The sequence below is a fragment of the Rhineura floridana genome, chromosome 4 (assembly GCF_030035675.1).
Source record: "Rhineura floridana isolate rRhiFlo1 chromosome 4, rRhiFlo1.hap2, whole genome shotgun sequence".
NCBI classification, from domain to species: Eukaryota; Metazoa; Chordata; class Lepidosauria; order Squamata; family Rhineuridae; genus Rhineura; species Rhineura floridana.
Genome location: NC_084483.1, coordinates 140757425 through 140780744, shown reverse-complemented (window position 1 = coordinate 140780744; position 23320 = coordinate 140757425). Strand labels below are relative to the sequence as shown.

At 43.9% G+C, this 23320-nt stretch overlaps 2 protein-coding genes across 4 annotated transcripts in view; one reads left to right on the top strand and one right to left on the bottom strand.

Moving 5' to 3' along the window:
• Positions 1-23320, bottom strand: part of EXO1 (exonuclease 1) — a 381281-nt gene that overhangs the window by 330461 nt on the left and 27500 nt on the right. The gene's annotated exons all lie outside the window — the stretch shown is intronic.
• The window catches only part of RGS7 (regulator of G protein signaling 7), a 186542-nt gene continuing 173917 nt past the window's right edge, over positions 10696-23320 (top strand). For all 3 annotated transcript variants that reach the window (XM_061624593.1, XM_061624592.1, XM_061624591.1), the window contains exon 1: positions 10696-10781. The gene's annotated coding sequence lies outside the window, so the exon portion shown is untranslated. The remainder of the gene's footprint in view (positions 10782-23320) is intronic.

Below are 23320 nucleotides of genomic sequence, written 5' to 3'. Positions count from 1 at the left end.
GTGATGTAGGTTTGGTTGAGAGTTGGTGACTGGTCAAAGGTCACCCAGTGAGCTTCAAGGCTGAGTGGGGATTTGCACCCTGGTCTCCTAGGTCCTAGTCGGGCACTCTAACCACTGTACCACCCAGGCTGTTGTTGGCCTCGTCCTTAAGGCCTGCATGGTCTCAGGAGTGCATGGGTGCATGGGTTTTGTAGTGTCATATGCCAGGAGGGAGGGGAAATTACATATTCCATGCATCTCAGGATGCTGAGGAGCATCTAGGCCTTGAGGTTTACAAGGCTTCTCCTGACTGCAGTGACTCCGCTCTGCTTCAGGTTACTTTTCTTTCCCAATGGTAAGTTTGCTTGGGAAGGCTACGTTTCCCATGAAGAATTCTCCAAGAAGGCTACGTGTTCACCCAAGAATTATCAGGTGAACACAAGGTAGGGGAAGCATTCCCATTACTGCTCTCCAGAGACAAGAAGGAATGCAAGAATGGTAAGTTTCTCAGATTTAAGAGCTAGGACAGAGGATTTATATGGCCAGGTGAAGCTCTAGTAGGCCTTCATTTCACCTCACACCTGTTGGTGGCTGGCAGCTCCATCCCAGTGGGGCAATGGAATCCACTCTGGGTTTTAGTCTGAACTTTTAAGGAGCCGAAGCACCTTGGACAGCTCCATGGAAGTTCAGACTACACCCGAAGCAGATTCTACTGCCTCACTGACATAGAGCCACCAGCCCTCACTGCTCACACCTTCTGAGTTAGCAAGCTGCAGCACCCCATTCTGCCCAGTTGCATTGGTAGCACCAAAGTTCAGCAGATAGCAAGAAAATAGCTCCCACTTTTTGTGAACTATTTACATAATGAGTCAGGGAGTAAAACACTTGAATCTTGCTGCCAGATTTGCAATTCAAGACTTGTGGTGTTTTACAGACTCCAAGTGGCATGCATTTTAGTTGCCAATTCAGTCTTGAAACCTTTGAGCACCTCCTGCAATAAAAAAGTCCATGTCAGTGAGTGCAGCAATAATGGAAGCCAGTGTGGTGTAGTGGTTTGAGTGTTGGACTATGACCTGGGAGACCAGGGTTCAAATCCCCACACAGCCATGAAGCTCACTGGGTGACCTTGGGCCAGTCACTGCCTCTCACCCTCAGAGGAAGGCAATGGTAAACCACTTCTGAATACCGCTTACCACGAAAACCCTATTCATAGGGTCGCCATAAGTCAGAATCGACTTGGAGGCAGTCCATTTCCATTTGGAGGAATATGTAATAAGATGCTGATTTAGCTGTGATTTCATTTATTTTAAAACAGGTATAGACTGTCTTTCTGAATGCAACTTTTTCAAGGCAGCTTACATAGTACAATTAGGATTGCAACAATCCAGAGCATAAAAACAAGACCAGTTGTAAACCACTTTCTAGAGAAGGTGATCTCCCAACCTATAGCACCACTTTCTTGCTTGGATTCAATTTCAGCTTTGAAAACACCTATCAAGAAAGAACAGGAGCCACTGTAAACTGTGGTTCCTAAGCCCAACTCAGATAGACAATCCAGAAGGATCTATGGAACTCCGTTGAGAAGCAGTGATGGCCACCAAGTCCCAAGCTAGATGGCTTTAAACGAGGATTAGATAACTTGCTAATGCCTAATTCCTTCATTTTAAACTGGTTTTTTTATTCTCTTTTAGCTATAAGTATGAATGGTTTTAATATTGGAATTAGTTTAATTTTATTTTAATCTAGACTCTGTATGTTTTAATTATATGTGTTTTTCATCTGGAAGCTGCTGCGAGTTCCAGTTTTGGAAGGATGGCAGGGCATAAATAAAGACAATATAATAATAATAACAACTTTGTGTATGATAAGGCTATCAATGGCACCTAATCTTGATGGCTATGTTCTAACACTGCTGTTGGAGGCAGTATGATTCTGCAGGGGGGGAGAGCGCCATTGCACTCAGGTCCCACTTGCAGGCTTCCCATAGGCATCTGGTTGCCCACTGTGAGAACAAGATGCTGGACTAGATGGACCACTGGCTTGATCCAGCAGGCTCTTGTGTTCTTAAGGATACTATCATTGATGGTACTGAAAGCCATTCAGAGGTTCAGGAGAACTAAGAGAGTAGACCCCACCACCACCTGCATTCTCCATCATAAGTACAGTAGGGCCCCGCTTTACGGCGCTTCGCTTTATGGCACTTCACTAATGCAGCGGTCTCAATTAGATGCAATTAGACTAAAGCGCCACTCATATGGCACTTGTTCCGCTTTTATGGCGGTTTTCGGGCATCGCGCGCCATGCTATTCAATGAGTTTCAATTTTCAACGGTTTTTGCTTTTTGGCGGGGGTCTGGAACGTAACCCACCGTATGAGTGGGGCCCTACTCTAATCCACCTGGGCCACCTAGGTGTTTCAATTAAAAAAATGGAAATGGATCCGAGTAATTGGCATTCTCCAAGACCATCTGAATACAATTTTTATTTATTTATTTTATTTTATTACATTTTTAGACCGCCCTATAGCAATAAGCTCCCAGGGCGGTGTACAGCATAATAAAACAGGTTAAAATACAAAAACACAATAAAACATAATTAAAAATTTTCAATTTTAAATTCAAATTTTAAAATTTTTAAAATGCCTGGGCGAAGAGGTAGGTCTTTACCTGGCGCCGAAAAGATAGCAAAGAAGGCGCCAGGCGTATCTCATCAGGGAGGGCGTTCCATAGTTCAGGGGCCACCACTGAGAAGGCCCTAGCTCTAGTTATCGTTCTCCGTGCCTCCCTATGCGTTGGGACACGGAGAAGGGCCTTCGACGTCGATCGCAGCGACCGGGTAGGTACATAGCGGGAGAGGCATTCCGCCAGGTATTGCGGTCCGATGCCGTTAAGGGCTTTATAGGTAAGAACCAACACTTTGAATCTGGCCCGGAAACATATTGGTAGCCAGTGCAGCTGGGCCAGGACAGGTGTTATATGATCAAATTTTTTTGTCCCAGTAAGAACTCTGGCCGCAGCATTCTGCACCAGCTGAAGTTTCCGAACCGTCTTCAGAGGTAACCCTACGTAGAGTGCATTACAGTAGTCCAATCTAGAGGTTACCAGAGCATGGATAACTGTGGCAAGGTTCTCCCTATCCAGATAGGGTCGTAGTTGGGCTAGAGGTCACCCCACCTGTTCTAACGCCTTCAAAAAGTAGGTTTGAGACTGGGTAGTATTTTATCTATTAATCTTCTAAATTCTTCAAAATTAGCCTTCTTCGGAAGTAATGGCCAGATGCCCTGCCTGTTCTGCCCCATCTAATGTGGTTTCATAAGATCAGCTTGTCTTTCAATAAAATACTTCAAAATTGCTAGGAAATATTTACATTTCTGACAGCTGGTATAACACAGTGGGAAGGAGAGCCTGGCTGGGAGTCCAGAGTCTGTGAGTTCAAATCCCTACTCATGTCTCCTGGGTGTAAAGAGCCAGCTAAAGATCACCCCACAGTGAGTGGCTCAGGGGTTACAGGCCTTGCCACCTGTGCAGCCGTGGGCAAGCTGCATAGTCCCAAGGAGCCCAGTTTTCCCCCAGCTGGCAGTTGTGGACAAGGAAGGGGCTGGGTTGTGCAGCTGTGGCAAGCTGGGGAGGACTAGCCTCAGAGGGAGGCAATGGTAAACCCCCTCTGAATACCACTTACCATGAAAACCCTATTCATAGGGTAGCCATAAGTTGGGATTGACTTGAAGGCAGTCCATTTCCATTTTTTCACTTACATTTCTGGAAATATGTGACTGCAGTATAGATGGCAGGCACAATTTGTTTTCTCCATTTCCTCTCTCGTACTGAAACATGGCTGTGCAAAATAGCTTTTAGAATACACTAACCAGCAAAACGGTTAAGAGCTAGGAGTTCACATCACTGCTGGAAGTGATTTGCAATGCCTCTGCTCTTAAACTTCTTTTTATATTAAAGTAAGAGTTCTGAGCATAGTTTTGACACAGATCTGGCAAGGATTACTGGATGACAAATGCAGGTATTAAGTGCAGTTTGTAAGGATGTGGGCTGATGCTGGATTAATTTGTCTCCTTCTGGAAAGCTTTTGCCACTGCAAGAAGGCAATGGAGCAAAGTGTGGTGGGGGTAGGGGTTCTTTATTTAATATGAAGAAGATCTGGTGTTTTCTGCCCTTTCTCACAAGTAGCTTGCACTTTTAGCAAACATTTTTGCTAATATTTGGTTATGTATATTTCTTTTGATCAGGGATGCATTTTTTAAAAAAAATGTTTTAAACCAATGTGGAGGAGATTGATAGTGGGGAGGGTGTATGGCGCATGTGTAGTTCCTGCACAGGGTGAGAGCCTGTGCAGTGAACTGAACAATAGGAGAAAGTCGCCAGATGCCTTCAGAGTGAGAGTTTGTAACTGGCAGAAGGCAGGCCCTCCCTGGATATGAGATGGGGAGGGAGAGTAGATGTACCCTGTGTGAAAAATATTGAGTGGGTCTGACTGTTCCCAATTTTCTCAGAGGCCTACTGGGATAATTGGTTTGAGTAGGTTTTGCTGGTGGGCTCTTGTTGGGTTCATATCAGGTATTTAGGAGGAGTCTTAGTCAGGAGGAACATAGGTGATGCCACCCCAATTTCAGTGATCATGGGTAGAGGGAGGAATAGCCATGGGGAGGTGGTGAAATACCATGGAAGATGAGGGCAAGGCTATCTACGTCCTGTTCCTTACTCCCACTCCTCTCATGGACAGGTTCCTCATTGCTCATCTGCTGTGCCCACTGGCCTGTGTGTGCTGTTGTTTAACACCAGATTTGGTACACAATAAGACCACACTCATCCAATATTTGATCATGGATGAAGGTGCCAGTTTGGTGTGCATTACCGAGACCTGGGTGAGTGAGCTGGGAGGAGTTGATCTGACCCAGCTTTGCCCACCTAGATACTTGGTGCAACCAGCACAGGCTGCAGGGATGGGGAGGGAGGAATTGCTGTGGTCTACAGAACTTCCATCTCTGTCACCAGGAAACCACTCTGTCTTGGAGCTGGCTGTGAGGCCTTGCACCTGGTGTTGAGCCAAGGAGACAATAAACTAGGGTTCCTACTGATGTCCTGTCCACCCTGCTGCCTGGTAGCTTCTCTGACCAAGCTGACAGAGGCCATCTCAGCTGTGGTATTCCGGGTATTCTGGAGAAGTCTGGAACAATAGTCCTGGGTGATTTCAATGTCCATGCTGAGGCTGCCTCTAGTGTTCTGGCTCAGGATTTCATGGCCTCCATGATGACCATGGGGCTGTCTCAAGTTGTCACCGGCCCAACGCATAGGGCAGGGCACACCCTTGACTTGGTTTTTGCTCCAGATGGAGGAAGGGGTGGTCTGGAAATGGGGGGATGTCACCCCATTGTCATGGTCAGACCACTTCCTGGAGAAGTTTGACATGCCTCTGATCCTCCCCTGCAGGAGTGATAGACAGGTTAAGATGGGCCACCCCCGGAGACTGATAGAATCCACAGGATTCCTGAATGCCCTGGGGGAGTTTCCAGTAGATAGAGCAGGTGACCCTGTTGAAGACTATGTCACACTGTGGAACAGTGAGGTGCATTGGGTTCTTAACACAGTTGGCCCCGAGCGCCCTCTCTGGCATTATGGCGGCCAGTTTGCACCCTGGTATACCAGTGAGCTAAGGGCAATGAAACAGGCTGGACGATGACTAGAGCACAAGTGGTGAAAGACATATTGTGAGGTTGATTGGGTATGAATAAAACATCATAACCATGCCTACTGTGCGGCAGTGAAGGTAGTGAGAAGGCATCCTCAAGTAGCCTTCCAGTGGAGCTTTTCCATATTGTCAGGGGTCTGTTGACATTAACTCCAGGAAATGGAGTTTTAGACTCTCTGGAACCCACTGTGAATTGTTTGCAAGGCACTTTGAGGGTAAAGTTACTCGCATCCATAGCAATCTTGACGTCTCATCCACATCTACTGTAGTCCCCAGTGACCTGTCCAGTGCAACATCTGTTGCAATGTCTTGGGAAAGGTTTCAGTTGATACAGCCGGATGACGTGAAGAAGGTGCTTGCGATGATGTGGCCAGCAACATGTCCACTCAACCGTTGCCCTTCTTGGCTTATTAAAGCTTGCCGAGGGAGTTTGACCAAGTGGATCCAGGGTGTGGTCAACGCATCGTTGCAGGAGGGAGTGGTTCCAGCTGCCTTGAAACAGGCAGTGATTTGACCGCTCCTGAAGAAGCCCACCCTGGACCCATTGGTTTACGACAACTACCACCCAGTTGCAAATACCCCCTTCTTAGGGAAGGTGATTGAGAGGATTGTGGTGTGGCAATTGCAAGTACTCTTGGATGAAACAGATTATCTTGACCCATTCCAGTCTGGGTTCAGACATGGTTATGGGACTTAATCAGCCTTGGTCGCCCTAATGGATGACCTTTTTCAGGTAAAGGACAGGGGGAGTGCGACCCTATTATTCCTACTTGATCTCTCGGTGACTTTTTATACCATTGACCATGGTATCCTTCTGGGCCGACTTGGTGAGATGGGTATTGGAGGCACTGTTTTACAGTGGTTCCAATCCTATCTCCAGGGTCGTTTTCAGATAATAGCATTGGGCAATTGTCTTTCGGCCCCCTGGCAGTTATGCTGTGGGGTGCCGCAGGGTACCATCTTGTCCCCCATGCTGTTAACATCTATATGAACCCCTTGGGAGTGGTCATCAGGAGATTTGGGGAGAGGTGTCAGCAGAACACTGATGATACCCAGCTCTATTTCTCTGTAACATCTGAATCAGGAGAGGCCATGCAAGCCCTGGACTCAGTGGTGGGCTGGTTGAGGGCCAGTAAACTGACTCTCAATCTTAGCAAGACAGAGATGCTGTGGGTTGGTGGTTCCTGAGTTCAGATAATTGGTCAGTTGCCTGCTTTGGATGGGGTCATTCTCCATCTGAAAGAACAGGCCCATAGTCTGGGGGTGCTCCTGGATCCATCTTTGTTGGTAGAGGCCCAGGTGACCTTCGTGGCTAGGAGTGACTTTCATCAGCTTTGGATGGTAAGAGAGCTGTGGCGTTTCTGGACAGGGATAGCCTGACCATTGTTGTCCATGCACTGGTAATCTCCAGGTTGGATTACTATAATTCATTCTATGTGGCGCTACCCTTGAGGTTGGTCCCAAAGCTGCAGCTGGTGCAAAATGCGGCAAAATGCTCACTGGAGCAGGTTATCGCCAACATGTTACTCCACTACTGAAAGGATTGCACTGGCTACCTATTAGCTACCAGGCTAAGTTCAAGGTTCCAGTTTTGGTGTATAAAGCCCTATACAGCTTGGGACCAGAATATCTGAAAGACCATGTTATCCCTTATATACCCAGTTGATCATTGCGCTCTGCAGGTGAGGGCTGTGATGTCCTTCCCCAGCACCACCTGTGAAGCTCTCACTTTGTGGCTACAGCAGACAGGAACATCAGGTTTATTCTTACCCTTTACAGCACTAGCACCAATCTCAAAAGATCCCACTGCTAGGCAGCACCACCCGACACTCTGTAACCCTTTTAGCCAATAGACTGTGCCTAGTCTCTGCCTGGCTATCTCGATACCTTGTGTCTATGGGTATAGGTAATTCCCCAAACCCCCTGCAGCCTCTTGACTCTGAAGCATACAGCCCTGGGTTTCTCTGTGGGACTGGATACACTTTCCTCCGATCCACTGCTGCCACCATTCGACACAAACTGTTCAGTCTTGGTTACTTTGCTATTCCCCCTGGTATGTATATCCCAGCTGAAGGAATCAGGCTTTTATTTAACCAAGAAATATTTATTAAGAATTAGAAATAACAAGATTACTTAATTACTTTGTTGACAAGCTTATGGTTTCATATATGTTCTGACATGTACTTTATTTCTCATTAATTGCCTCAGAACTCCGACTCACTCTCAACAACAACAACAACCTCCATTCACCACCAAACCTCCAACGTCCACCACACTCCAACATCCACCTCCCTGATTCCACTGTCATTCTTCCATTTATACTCCCAGCCATTCAAACGCTCAGCCAATAATCCAGCATTCTACTGCTCATGTACTCCCCCTCCTCTTTCACTCCACTTACCATATGTCTTCTATATAACCAGTACTTACCATATTTACAATATAAGCAGGAACATCACAAGGGCCTCCTGCAGATATCATCTTATCAGGAGCTCCGTACTGCACAACATATGAAATGGACCTTTAGTGTAGTGGCACCAACCCTTTGGAATTCCCTCCCCTTAAATATTAGACAGGCACCATCTCTGTTATCTTTTCGGCGCCTACTGAAGACCTTCCTCTTTCAACAAGCCTTTTAAGTACAGACTTTATCCCAGTCAGCTGTGTTGGAATTGCTTTTAATATATTTTTAAAGCTTTTAAAAATGTTTTTAAAGATGTTTTGTTTTAAGATGTTTTTAATGGTTGTTGTGTTTTAATATATTTTGAAGTCTGTTTTTATGATGTTTTAAAGTGTTTATTTAGTGCTTTTGTTTGCCTCCCTGGGCTCCTACTGTGAGAAAGGGCAGGATATAAATAAATAAATAAATAAATAAATAAATAAATAAATAAATAAATAAATAAAATCCATATATTCTGCAACTATTAGCTGCTTCAAAAATGAGGACAGGTACCAGGGTTGTTCAAGAGGGCAGGAGGCTGCTTCCCATTGATTTCAGTGGGAGACTGTTTTCAAGCCTAATTGCCACACAAGGGACATTTTCAGTGTGTGTGGGTCACACCTTGGGAGGGAAGCCTTATAGTGAGAGACACAGACCTGGCAGTGAACAGGAAAGGGGCAGGCTGGAATGCACCAGTGAGAGCAGGCTATCTTCCTTCAGATATGCTCAGGCCTCCATCTCTCCAGCCTTGCAATCTGGCTCACAGAAAATCTCCCTTGCTGATAAGTTTTTTTGTTTTTGTTTTAAAAATGCATCTCTGCTATTGGTAATAATATTGTTTTTATTCTTAAGAATAGATTGATTTGCATACAGCTTTAACACCAATATAGACTGCTAAGCAGTTTGCAAGTTATAAAAACCAATCACACCAACATTAAAATACAAACCTCCATAATTAAAATACACAATAAAACAATTCCATTTAAACATTAAAATATAAACATCTATAATTGAAATAGGCAATGAAACAATCCCATTAAAACAACACAGCACTTGAAGCAGAAGGCTCAGGTTGAGAGATCAAGTAAATGCCTGTGTAAACAGATGCGTTTCCAAAAGCCAATGGAATGCCAGTGCAGATGGGGCCTCTCATATTTCGGTAGGGAGTGTTTTCCATAATACCAGTGCCACCAGTGAAAAAGCCTGCCTCCTCATCACAGCAATTCAGTAATCATTAGGCTATAGCATGACTAACAAGGTTCCACTTGTTGATCTTAATGCCCTTGACACGCCTCCCACTGCCACCACTTCTGAGGTTATACCACTGACAATATTGGGGCCTGCATAATTCACTTGGAAAGCTACAGCAATAAAGAAAAAAAAACCCATGATGTCGTATGGAAGCTTCTCCCTCTCATCTCAGTCCTCATGGATGGATCCCTTCCCATTTGATTCACCAGCACACATGGATTAACCAACCCCCTTGCACACTCCCTTAGCCCCAAAATTACCCCTCGGCCTTCCACAAGATAATCATCTCAACCCCCCCCCCCGAAACAACACAGTCAAGTAGTGTGCTCTGCAAGCACTTCACAACCTGCATTTGTGTAATTGCATATAGACAGCAAACAGGAGTTTTGTCAAGTCTCTGACAAACCACCTTGCATGGCTGATAGGCTTTTTTGGTCACAGACTTCATAGGCCGGCCGGCCTTTGTCAGATGAGAGTACTACAGGCAACTTTTCTTTTTCTTTTTTGGAGACAACTCTTACTCAGTATATTAAAGAAAGAAGTTAAGCAAGTCTAGGGAGAGAGATAGGAAGACAGGAAACTGCCTTATACTGAGTCAGACCTGGGTCCATCTTGCTCAGTATTGTCTACACTGACTGGCAGCAGCAATCCAGGGTTTCAGGCAAGCGTCTCTTCCAGCCCTACCTGGAGATACCAGGAATTCAACCTGGGATCTTCTGCGTGGAAAGCAGATGTTCTGCCACTGAGCTACGGCCCTTCCCCATTTAAAGCCTTTTTTCATCAAGGAGTTTTTTTAAAAAGCATGTTGTGGTTTTAGAAGCTCATTTGTGGAAAGATCCTTCCATGCCTTCTCCACCCCACAGCTATGTCCCCAGAATAATAAAATGACCTTAACTCACACGAATCATTTAACTATCATTCTTTAACTATCATTCTTCTATCTCTAATCTTGTCATACAATCCAGCCAAAGAAAGAAATTAACAACCTATTTTATCAAGATAAATCTGCTATAGTGTCATGCAACCCAATCATATGCATGTTTACTCATAAGCAAGCAAGCCCCACTGTGGTCAATGAAGCTTACTCCCAAGTACACCAAGTTAGCTTTAACATGTTGGTGTTGCTGCCTTCCTAGTTGAGAAAATTGCTTCCTTGTTCTCTCCTCCCACAGCAGCAGCATCCATTCCCCACAGGGAGCAGAATAAAGCTGCAATCCAATACATGTCTACTCAAAGGTAAGCTCCATTGGGTTCAATGGAACTTACTCCCAGGTAAGTGTGTATTGGATTACAGCCTAAGTTTGTTAACAAGAGAGAGAATGAGAGAGAGAGACCAATTTTATCTGGACAGAGTTTGACAGAGAAGGAAAGATGTTGCTTTGAATTATCTGTCACTCATATAACAAACCGAGGTAACGATTTTCCTTCTGCATTTGCAAATTATAATGCTTTGTGTCAGGAATACTTTCAGGTGCATGGGGGGAAGGGAATTGGAAGGGGGAGAAGGCAGGAAGATCTCACAAATGTCTAAAGCCCCATTTTTAAGAGAGAGAGAGAAAGGGCACAATTCTTCATCCCTTTCGAATGCTTTGCAACTAATGTGCCCCTCCTCCTCTTCAGAAACCTGAACTGATCCATCACCTCTGGGAGGGGGTTAAAAACCCAAGAAGCAAGCATCGCATCCAATTCCTTCCTAGGCTGGGTGTCACAACGGCCTTCTCTCAAGTGCAGGGTCCCTTCACGCCACCTCTCTCCCTCACATACACACACACACTCACACTGTGCTGCTACAGACCTGCCACCCCACCCCACCCCGCTACCATGGAGGAGGAGGCAGGAGCCCCCCCCACATCCATACAGTAATATCCTCCCCAGGAGCGCCAGCCCAGAGAGGAGGAAGAGAAAGAGCCACATTGCAGGGCAAGAGACAGGCTGTAGGCTGGGGTGGGTGGGTGAATATCTGCTTAATTTTGACCCCCCCATTGGAATTAAGCAGATTTTTCGCTGGTTTTTGTGGGCAGCCTGTCTCTTGCCCCGCGGCGTTGCAGCTCTTCCGTTTCCTCCTCCACCTGCTCAAAGAAGCTTTGTAGAAGCCTCTGCTATATGGTTTGGCTGGGGGTCCCCTCCCCTCTTGCCTCAGCCTTCCTGATGTGTGGGGGTGTGGGTGGCGGATTGGAGGGGGCCAGCAGGGGGTCAGCTGTGGAAAAAGAAATGGGATGAAGTCCCAGTACATCTCCCCTGCAAAACACACCTGGCAGGGTCCCTTCATGATACTCATAGCTGTGCCACCTCTCAGCTTCACCCCTTCTGAAATGATAGAACCTACTAGGATTATAATCTGGTCAGGTTTGCATACTGCTTTCTGCTTTTCTGTCCTTGTTAATGCCTTCTCTCATCACATCAGACATCCCTAGGAGCTAATCAGCAGGAAAGGGGAATGTGTTAGCTACTGAGAAGACTCTTCTCAGGGAGTCAGCCACTGAGAAAACTCTTGAGAAGACTCTTCTCAATGAGAAGACTCTTCTCAGTGGCTGACTCACCTCCCTTCACTCTGAGTTGTTCCAATCAGGAGGAAAGGACAAGGAAACACATTAGAAGACTGTTTTCAGTAACCAGCATGCTTCCCTTTCATGCTGATTGGCTCATGGGATTTTGGAAACATAGGGACCCTGCTGGGACCTGGCTCCCCAAAAAGTAAGGGGTCTAAGACCCCCTGAGACCCTGGGTGACTACACTCCTGTTTATATCCCATCTTTTCTCCATGGAGTTCAAGGTGGCGTACATGGTTCTCGCCCTCTCCATTTTAAACTCACAACAACCCTGTGAGATAGGTGAGGCTGAGAGTCAGTGACTGGCCCAAGGTCACCCAGTGAGCTTCATGGCTGAGTGGGGATTGGAACCCTGGTCTCCCAGGTCCTAGTCCAACACTCTAACCATTACGCCACACTGGGTCTCAGAAATATCTGTCTCCATTACAGAGCCTTCCTGAAAGGGAGTGTCTGTGTCTGCCTGCTTGCCTGCCTAGTCTTCAGGTTTCTTCTGCTGCATAATTATCTGGCATGATTCTGGCCTCTGAACAGTGATCTGCTGTTCCCAAGGCTTTCTTGAAATTAACTTCAGTAAGCTTGGTTTGTTCTGTCCTCATTTAATCAGCAAAAGCTGTATTAAATGGCATCCACTGAAATTGGCAAAGAAAGTTGAAGTTGAGAGCTTTCTAGGGTATAGAAACAAAAACAATCCCTGGAAATTTACTTAATCAGAAAGTTGTGTCACACAGAATACTTTGTATATTTATTGAGGATAAACTGGTCCTGCTTTTAGGACAGAACATTAAATGGCAGATGCTTACAATTCTAATACCAGATGCCACTGATGGCAAGCATTTATGACCTAAATACTTTTAAAGAATTTCTTCCTCTAAAAGCACATTCACAGGAACATGTGACTTCATTGATGTAGGTGCAGAGCTGAGCTTGGAAATAAATTACTGTTACATGGCCCCAAAAAGGAATAAATTACCATTACAATTACAATTGTTCTGAAAGCAATTGATTACTTTACTGTTACTTAAAAGTAATAAGTACAATTACAGTTAAGTTACTTTAAAAAACCCTAGAGTGTCGACAAGGTGTTGGCCTTGGCCATTGCACACCTAAGTAATCTAAAACAACATTAATAATAAACATGCACACACACAAGGTAGTAATTTTTTTTTATCCATAAGATAGCAGTGGGGGTCTCTCCGCTGGTAAGAGAGGCGGGGGGGGGGAGATCGAGGCCACAGCTTAGACCTTTGTGCATCAAACCAAGTGCAAAAAAACACACACATATACTCTCAGCCATCAGGCGTTGTCTCTGTCACTCAACCACCTCCTGGAACCTGCCCTGCCACCAACTAAGGGACACCTGCGCAAGCAAACATTTTCCCTTGGGGTGCAAAAAAGTTGAGGTTTCCCTTGGGGTGCAAAAAAACACTGCAAATGCAGCAAAGTAGCCAGGAAGGGCAGTGGAGACCGCTTTGTGTGCCAAGTGCAAACACTTCAATACACACACGTCGGCATCTCTCACCTCCACGGTTCTTTATTTTCATTCTGCTGCTGCCTCCTTCATCCACATCCTTGCCGTCCGGCTCCTTTCTCCCTCCACTCCATTCTTCTCTACTACCAGGGCACCAGCCTGTCCCGGGTGTGCAGCTCCTGCCTGTTCCACCTAGGTTTCTCCTGTATTCTGCTGCTGTGCGCGCTGCATGCGCAGGGCTGCCATCAACCAAGATGGTGGCAGAGGCTTCTCTAAGGGGCTAATTCCCCCTCCACCATCTTGGTTGATGGCATGCATGTGTGGCACATGCCTGCCATCAACCAAGATGGTGGCAGGGGCATTAGCCCTTAAAGAAGCCTCTGCCGCCATCTTGGTTGATGGCAGCCCTGAGCGTGCAGCAGCAGAACACAGGAGAGAGGTAGGTGGAGCGAGCGAACTGGTGGGTGGTTTGGAAGCTCTGTCCCTGTGATCCATGGCAGGGACCTTGCCGGGGATCGCAGAAGAGGAGTGCTACTCTCCTACCCTAACCAGGGGCCCTCCACTAGGCTGCAGGGGCCCTCAGCCAGGGCCCGGCCATCCTTTGGCACTGGCCCTGTCCACCACCGTCCATTTTAACAATTTTTTCTCTCCACTCCACCTGTCTTGCTCTCCACCTCCTCCCTTGTTGCCTTCTAAACACCCACAGAGCACAAGGGAAGAGCAATGCTGCACAGAAGCTCAGTTTGAGGCACATGATGTTCATCCAGAAATCCGAGAAGCAGAAGACTTCCCCTGCTCCCCCCCAGGTAGTACCCAAAAGTAATGTTGGAAACATTACAATTACTCCTCAAAAGTAATAAAATTACTCCTCTTCTATTGCAATTAAAATGTAAAGGAATTACCCACTCGTTTCTCAAACAAGTAATAAATTACAAGTAATTTATTTTTCCTAATTACATCCAAACTTTGTGTGCGTGACCGGGATGATCACATTTTGAGTACATTCTGAGTCTTCACTTATTCAAATATTTCTCTCTTTATATTTTCGCTATGGACAACGCTATTGATTAAGAAAAATAAGCAGATTCATTTCTGTGGGGGAGGGATTTAATTTAATCTTTTTTTCACAACCCAAAGAGTAAAAAACAAAAACAAACAAACAAACAGAAAAGAACACCTCAGTTCAAAGACTGTTAAGTACATTGGAAATATACCAAAATGTGACTATAAAGAATCAGGCTTCATCATAAACTTAATGGATTCAGACACATCACTCATTTAGCTAGAAAAGCTGCTGTGGTAATAGCCAATGTATAATAAGAATTTTTTCCATCAGACTTAGATGACCGTGGAATAATATGGTAAAGTGATCTTGCTGCATAAAATGTGGTCATGGTATGGCAGAGCGGACGACAGGAGCTGCCTTCACTTTAATAAACATCTAGGAAAAAATGCAGAGGCAACCAAATATATTGGCTTAGATAAGTTTAGGGCAGGAAAGTTTCTTGTCTTTCCTCCTCTTCCTCTCTTCAGCCACCTGTATCTCCCAAAAGCTTCTTCAGAGTATAGGAAGGCCCTCCTCAACAAAGTTCTATGGAGTGGGGAGGGAAAGGGGGAAAACCCAAAATCAGGTTTGGATCATAAAATGTTCATTTAAGGAAGTTCACAGAAGGGAAGCTCTCCCTCACCTTCTACCTTAGCAGACCCAGAGCTCCCCCAGACATGCTTTTGGGGAGGCACGGGTGGCTTCAGGGTGAGGAGGGGATGGGAAACTTTTTATTGTGTAACCAAGGGTCATAAATGTGTGTGCATGCAATTTTATTTCTTTGGCATTGTGCAGTACCCCACATCAGCTTTTAAGACAAAGATTCCTGAGAAACCTGAAAAGTGGTATCATGACCCAAGGCTCAGACTCCTCATCCTTGTGGGAAGGGGTTATGGATTTGGAGGACATCTTGGACTGAGAGGTGACTGTGGCCTCTGGACCAGCCTTTGATGTCTCTTCCTCCTTGGAAGCTCCAGCACCAGAGGAACCTGCAATGTAAGGACCTTGGTAGCCTGAAGAGGTCACTCTACAATAGCTCAGAGGGCATAATACAACCACAGCCTCCCATGAGGCCATGGCTCCTCAAACATGCTGGGCCCTTTTAACAGCAGAGGCTCCACTTGTCAGAGGCAGGGCTAGCTTCTCAAGGAAAGCTTCAGGTCTATTTAAAGGTCAGTCTGCTTGAGGATTAATGGAGCAACATTCAAGCATGGGCTGCTCTGCTTTCTGGCCTTGGTTCCAGGATGGTACCTACCTTGCTTCTTTGCCTTTTGGACTTTGACCTCTGCTTTGCCTGACCCTGCTTATCTGCACTTACCCTCTGATGTGTTGACTTTGCCTTTTTGGAACGTGACCTGTGCTTGACCTGACTCTGTCTGTGGATTTGCAACTGTTGCTAATGGTATGTGATCCAGTGTCCCTGAATGCTGTGTCTAGCACATGCCCCCATCACCCGGCCAGGCCAGAACAGGTTTTTGGCATAAAGTAATAGTTGTGGCATAAACTTTCTGTATGCATTGGAGCAGAGCAGAGAATTAATTTTACAGAAATATAGAAATATTGAGACTGCAGGTCTATGGCTAATAATAATAATAATAATCCTTACCTGTCATTCACCATGAGGTCCCATATATAATTCATAATTTCTCTAGTGCAAAGTCCTGCCCTCTCCCAGCATCTCCCATCTCTGCTCCTTCTACCCTTCTCTCCCTTGATCTTGTGTGAGACACACAGGAGTTTTATAAGACTAGTTTCTTCAGTTAAATGAAATATTCGTATAAGATGAATGTTTTATCTTCTGGGCTTTTGACTTCTGGAATAACGCTGGGATTTCTCCTGTGTTAGATGAGATGCTCAGTTCTGCTGATGGGCTCTCATTCCAAGGCTGAACTCAGATCAAAGCAGACAGGTCTTAGCAATACTACTTTCTCAAAAAACGTTTAACATATACTGTTAGGCATGCCCTGATTCTCCAAGCCTCCAGGGGCACAGTGTGTACCCAGGCTAGGGATGGAGGTTGCTTCCTAGTTCCAATCCTCTGGTATTCCAATAGTCCATCATTTGATCCTGATCTGCTCTTTTTTGTTCCCGCTTGCTTTGGCAGTTGCTGATTCAAGCTGGGTGATTCAAGCTGGGGGGGGGGTTGGTAGCAAAAATGCGTAATTTTTAACGTATGTAAATGATCATGGTGTTCCACATGTTTTTTCCTTTCAGTGAGGCCTTTGAGTTTGTATCTTGCCTTGGGCTAACTGATGTGCTGCTTAATGATTTCCTTCCCTTTTGCTATTTCCTAGTCTTGTTTTGTTTGCAGTGCTATATTAACATCTTTTTTCCTACCAAATTTTAAGCTTTATTAATAAAAAAAGTTAGAGGAAATCATGAAGATAATGAAATATGGGGGGGGGGATTCAGGAAAATAAAACCTGCCGAATGCAGCCACGGCTGCAAAATATTTGTGCTGATTACAGCTGCAGCCCGCCACAAGAAATCAGTTATAGTCTGAATACTTAGCAGACTGTCGAAATCCGACATTAAGTCCAATTTAGTGGATATTCTCCCCCGTCCCTAACCCAGGCACATGTGTTTTTGTGATATATGGTGTGTGTGTCTCTCTCTCTATATATATTATGTATAGGTGAAGATATAACGTAACACCAACAGATGTTCCAAATTCACTGCTCCCCATCAGATGTTTAAGAGGGCCACCAGTACCATAGGATTCTTTCAGAGAGAAACTCATCTCTCTTATGTGGCTCCTCTCCCAGCCTTCAACTTAGTTTGAATCCAAAATGGTAGCTTACCTTGCTCTCCCCCCTCCCCCCCGGCAGTTGGAATAGCAAAGGATGAGCCATCTTCTGGCTTTTCTGGACCATTTGCAAAGGTAGAAGCTGAGCTGATAACCATTAGTTAATAAAGAAAAATGTCCTGGCAAAGATCTTTCCAGACCAGATCCTATACTTTTTTACAGTTGGATCTTTTACAGCCCGTCACTGGGTTAGAAGAGTACTTGCAAGGCCCTCCATCCCCATCCTCATAATATTGTACGTAACCCACTAATTTACCTTTGTTCAAATAATAAGCTTTGTAGTTGGTATTGTAGCAATTATGAACTAGCATTTCAGTGGGCCCTGGTTCAGCATTTCTGAGACTCTTTCTTAAAACATTATTTCTCAAAAGAGCCCCCTGATAGAATAGACAAAAACACACAAGTCTGTCAGTTTAGTCGCCTCATTTGCAGCTTGCCAAAAGCGAGCATTATCAAATCTAAGAGGCAGCATTTTAATAATACCTGTTCAAACAAAGGTACTGCAGCAGGTGAACAAACATTGGTATGATTGCAATGACATTCTCTAGGTTGGGTGCCCATTTTATAAATATTATCATTTAATGCCTGAGGGATGTATTACAGTCAATTATCTGAAAAGAACTTTCTCTGGAAATAGGAACTGCTTCTAATTTTCTGTAACTTTCTCCCCCTCCCTCTCTTTGTTCTTTCTTCTATTAATTAGTTACTATTAATCATAAAACAGTGTAGAAGAAATAGGTTTGAGGTGGGGCTTAAAGGATGAATGAGGTAAGAAGCAGCAAGGAGATCACTGCAGGTGTGAAATGATGGACCAGAGCTAGACGGTGCTTTGAGGCTAGTATTTGCTGGGTAACCTCTTTCCCCACATATCACATGCCCCACGGCCACTCCTAGTTGCAGGCACATTGCACAGCACCGTCACTAGGGAGGTGCGGGGGGTGCGGATCGCACTGGGTGACACCATCAGAGGGGGGTGACACCCAGAGCCGTCCCTAGGCATCTTTATCTTCAGCCCTGCAGCGGCCATCTCACCAGCCATTTCCCTCTTGGGGAATCTGAGCAGTTTCCCCCCCATCCTGCCTGGTCTGCCCGCTCATCAGCTGTGAATTTTAGGTGGGAAGTTTGAATCCCCTGCCTGCTCTTGGGCTGCTTGCCTGAGTGTAGGGTTGCCATATTGCCCAGTTAGCTGGGTTTTACCCGGATTCTTTGCATGCCACCCGGCGCCCATTTTGCCCTTTAGGTGGCCCAGATTCTCAGCTTTAATTTAAAAAAAAAATTAAGTTTCTTGGTGGTCTGGTTCTCGAGATATACATAAAAACATCAGCCGCCCCAACTGTTAAATCTTTTTTTAAACTACTGTATAGAACTTCGTAGCTTTAACCCCACCCATTCAGGATTGCAGCCAATCAGTGAAGTGTTTGGTTGAACTGTGGCAGTGTCATTGCAATTCCAGAAAATGGTGGTTTCCCCCCGTTTATCTGAAAATCTCATAAATTGGGTAAGTATATACATTTCAGTTTTTTCCCCTCTTGTGTGCAGGAGCTGACAGTGTTTCCTGGGCAGTGTTTTGAAAACCTTCCCAATACTTGCTTTGCATTGCTAATCCCATATTTCCAGAGTAAATCCCATTGAATTCAATAGGACTTACTTTTGAGTAGCCATGGTTATGAATGTGCTGAAAATCAGTGGGACTTTGGAGTAAATAAGAATTGTGTTTGTGTTCTCTTTCTGTCCCCCCCCCTCCAGTCCTATTTTAAAGCAGGTAGGCAAGGCTTACTTAGGTATTACAGTTTTTATTCTGTAGGAAACTAATACTGATTTTTTTAAACTAATACTGATTTTTCTGCAATGACCAACTGGTTTGACAATAAACTATTATATGGGCTGTATGTATTTATACCTCTGCAGTGTGTGTGTAGTCTTTCCAACAACCCTGTGAGGTAGGGTTGGAAACCAAGGCAGCTCACAACAAGAAATAAAGCCATTTAAAATCCAATAACCATAAAAACAAGTATAAACAGTTGCAAAACAGCGTACAGTGGTATGATTCAGAATTTTGGGTTGTGTGAATGAAGTTGCTTATCACTTGACGTTGCAGTTCTGTCCCTGTTTGAGTAAGCCCCACTGAATACACTGGGACTTGCTTCTGAATAAATAAACCTAGGATTGCACTATAAATATCTTTACAGTTTGTGTAAATAATAAATATATTTGATAGTCATGCTTATATAAATATTTCTTCATTTATCATATTTTTGGTTAGGAATCCTGACTGGTTGTGAGATGCTTAGTTTTCTGCCTTACTCATAGGAATCTTGTTGTGGTTGGTATGGTATTGCATTTAAGAAATCATGGTAGGAAATGGCCTGAATCAGTATAAGGCAGATTCCTTGGTTCCTAAAAGTGGGAAGAGACTCAAGGGCCACAGTGACTCCAACATTAATTTATGTATTTTTATTTACAACATTTATATACCGCTTGATTGTAAAAAATCTCAAAGTGGTTTACAGAAAGAATTAAAACAATAAAATTATTGGCAAAAGTGTTAAGGACAGATACTTAAAAACATTCAAAATAATAAAACCAACAATGAGTAAAAAATAGATTTAAAAACACAATAGCTTCTACATGCCTGGAGAGGCTTGCCTCAAGAAAACTGATTTTAGCAGGTGCTGAAAAGAGGCATCTGCCTAATGTCAATAGGCAAGGAGTTCCAAAGCATAGGTGCTGCCACTTTACAGGACTGATTTCTTACAACAGCAGAACAAGTACTATATGGCACCCATAACATGGAAAGCACAGCTTGAACTTGCATTCTGCATCAACTGCAGTCCCCAGGTCAGGTTGTGCTGCATGGAGATTCCTGTGACCTTGGCTGACTGGCTGCTAGGATTTTTTTAGTTTGGGTTTTTGGTTATGAATCCTGACTGGTTGTGGGATGCTGAGTTTTCTGCCTTACTCATAGGAATCTTGTTGTGGTTGGTATGGTATTACATTTAGGAAAGTGTTACTGCCTTTTGTGTTTTTTTTCCTATTTGCATTTCACTTATCTTTAACCTCACTCCGTTACAGCCATAGAAGCAACAGCAGCATATGCAAGATAATTAATTCCCATTAGTGATAAGAGCAAGAACTTATAATTATTATTTTAATTAAAACAAGAGGCTTATCAGTACTTTGAAGAGGACCAGATATTTATTTTCTTTCTGAGCCCAGGACTGGGTCTTTCATGATGCCCGGGGGGGGGGGAGCAGGAGAGTAGTCAATAAGACAGACATCCTGGCATTGGTAATCTAATTAGCAAGGTATGTGTGGGGTTGTTGCATACCTCCAGGCCCAGTTTCATTTTGAGTATGGAGGTGGAACCTTAATAGTGTAAGCGGGTTGTTGGAAACAAGTGCTTTTGTTTTTTACTTACTGGATTTTTCCCGGAAAAAGTAAATCCAGATTAAATGGGAGAAAATTACAGGCTGGAATAAATGTTGTGTGGAAGCTGTGAAAAAATTGTGTGTATGAAGAGTACCCATCCCACAATAAACACAAGAAGGATCCTTAGATCCTTAGATATTAAGGACTGTGGCTCATTCAGACCACACTAAAAATCCATGTTTTCCTTATTGGAATTGTTCTCTAGTAGTCCATGCCCATTAGAAAAAGAGTGTAAAACTCACATATTTTTATCAGAAGTGTATATACCTTTTTGTCTAGCATTTGTGATGATAAATGCAGATATATCTTACATTTTAAAAGCTGCTGCTGCCCCTGATGCTTTGGTTAGCTTGGTTCACAGTTTACCATTTTCCTGGAAAGATAGGACAGAACGTATTGGTTGCCTTGGTTCCCCAATATCCCCTTGTGATATTATCAATTGAAAGTGAGTTGGTGAAAGGCATTGATTTCAATGAAGTGATTCACAAGTTTGCAGCTCTGAAGGCCAGGAAAGGAAAGTTCTGATTTAGTCGTTCACTAAGTGCTGAAATGCTTGTGTATTTGTTCCTGTTTATTTTTTTAGTATTATTTCATTTATGAGTATATTTCCATATGCATTTGTCTACAACTTCTACATTATTTGGGCCATTATTGATTATGCAAACCTAATCCATTAATGTATCTCATGTAACTGTAAAGTTTAATGTTAAAATGAACATAATTTTGATGTAGTTCTTAAAACGTTTTTATTTCGAATTCTATTGTTTTCTTACCGAATTTTCACTTTAACCACATGAAACTATGTAAATGTAAATACATTTAGGCTGTGCGTATGATATTGTAATTTAAAGGTGTAATTTTAATTTTGCTTGTTGTTTATGTCACTACTATTGCGATTACATTCAGTGATATACGGGAATTATGATTTATGAGTAACATTAGTACAAAAAACATTACTAAGGATTCTGTATGGTCTGGTACGGGAGGAGGTCCATGGGGGTGACACCATGAGTTACCACACTGGGTGACACCAACCCTAGTGACACCACTGACATTGCATATCACTTGGTCCTTTTTTGTGAGACTCCCTTCTTGGTCAGACTTTGGACATTCCATCAGCATAGCGATCATAACATAATAATCCTATAATACCCTTACAGTGCCACAAAATGGTCAAGCCTGCTTGCCCAGTTTTGCAATTACTCTTAGTTATGTAAAAACAGTGAGTTTTGTGGCACCTCAAAGGTAAGGCTCCTCCAGATGACCTGTTTCTTGAGCGTTCATCCTGGTTTGCTTGCACAAAGCTCACACAGGGAATAGCTTGTATCCAGTCTTTATTGAGCATTTGTTCTAATTTGTTTGCAGGGCGGTTGTATGACAATGAATGCTCAACCTACATTCAGTCTGATTTGTTTGTGGGGTATTTGTATACCTTCCTGTTAATTATTGGTTCATCCCTACTTTTCAATGCGTTTCCTAATTACTTTACTATCTGCAAAAAAGCAGCTTCTTTTCATAGTGGATTTGTTGTGCTAGGGCAACAGAGCACAACCATAAAAGTTGATTTTGAGACATAAGGACATAAGAGCATAAGAAGAGCTCTGCTGGATCAGGCCAAAGGCCCATCTGGTCCAACATTCTGACCTCACAGTGGCCAACCAGATGCCTGTCGGAAGCCCATAAGCAGGACATGGGCACAACATCACTTTCTCCACTTGTGATTTCCAGCAACTAGCATTTGGAAACATGTTGCCTCTGATAGGGAATTAAGGTGTGATAAAAAGAAGGAAACTCACAGAACGAAGTAGTTCATAGCTGGATTCATTCTCAGGTTCTCTGGAGCTCCATTGATACACATTTTTCTCTGGTTGCCTTTCAAAGTTAGAGTAAAATGACTCATTGCCTGCATGCGTATGGATTTCAGGTTTTGTCAGACTTGTTTGTGAAGGATAGGAATAGAAACACTAGGCAAAGCTTCACTTTGTGAAGCTTCCCGGTGAGTTCTATCATAAGTGCTTGCAAAGGGCTGTTCTACAAACAGTAATAGTGCTGATGCAAACTAGCCAATTTAATTTCCAAACTAATTTCCTATTCCTGCCAGACATTTTATAGTCTGCTGTGGTCCTGACTTTGCTGTGGACATTGCTCATTGGGTTAAGCAGTGATGGGGTTGGCATCTGTGTTAGTGCCTGGTCATGCCAGTATATCACCTGGCCAGGTTATGGCATAGCATTTTGGTTGTGTCTTTGTTGATACCCAGCAGTGCCTGTTTGACTGTGCCCCAGTCATGCCTGGGACATGACTCATGCTTTTCAGTTAATGCTCACATTCTGTGGTTCTGACATAGCAATGGGCTCCTTTTCTGCAGTAATTTGTCATCGGATTAATTATTATTTCTGATATTCTCTATCTTTGCGGAGAGAATTTTGAAGTAGCAACACTCTGTGCTTGGTTTCTGATTCATTCTTCTTGTTTTACAATTTTTTTAAAAAATTCACTTTGAAATCATCAATAGTGTGATACTTTTATTAATCTATTTTCTATGTGAGCTCTTCAAAGGTGTATTCCCTTTCACTGATGTCAATGAGATGTTGATTGTAACTGAAAGATAAAAAGCAGTAGGGGGGATGAGGCGCTGATTGTAAGCAGCAGAG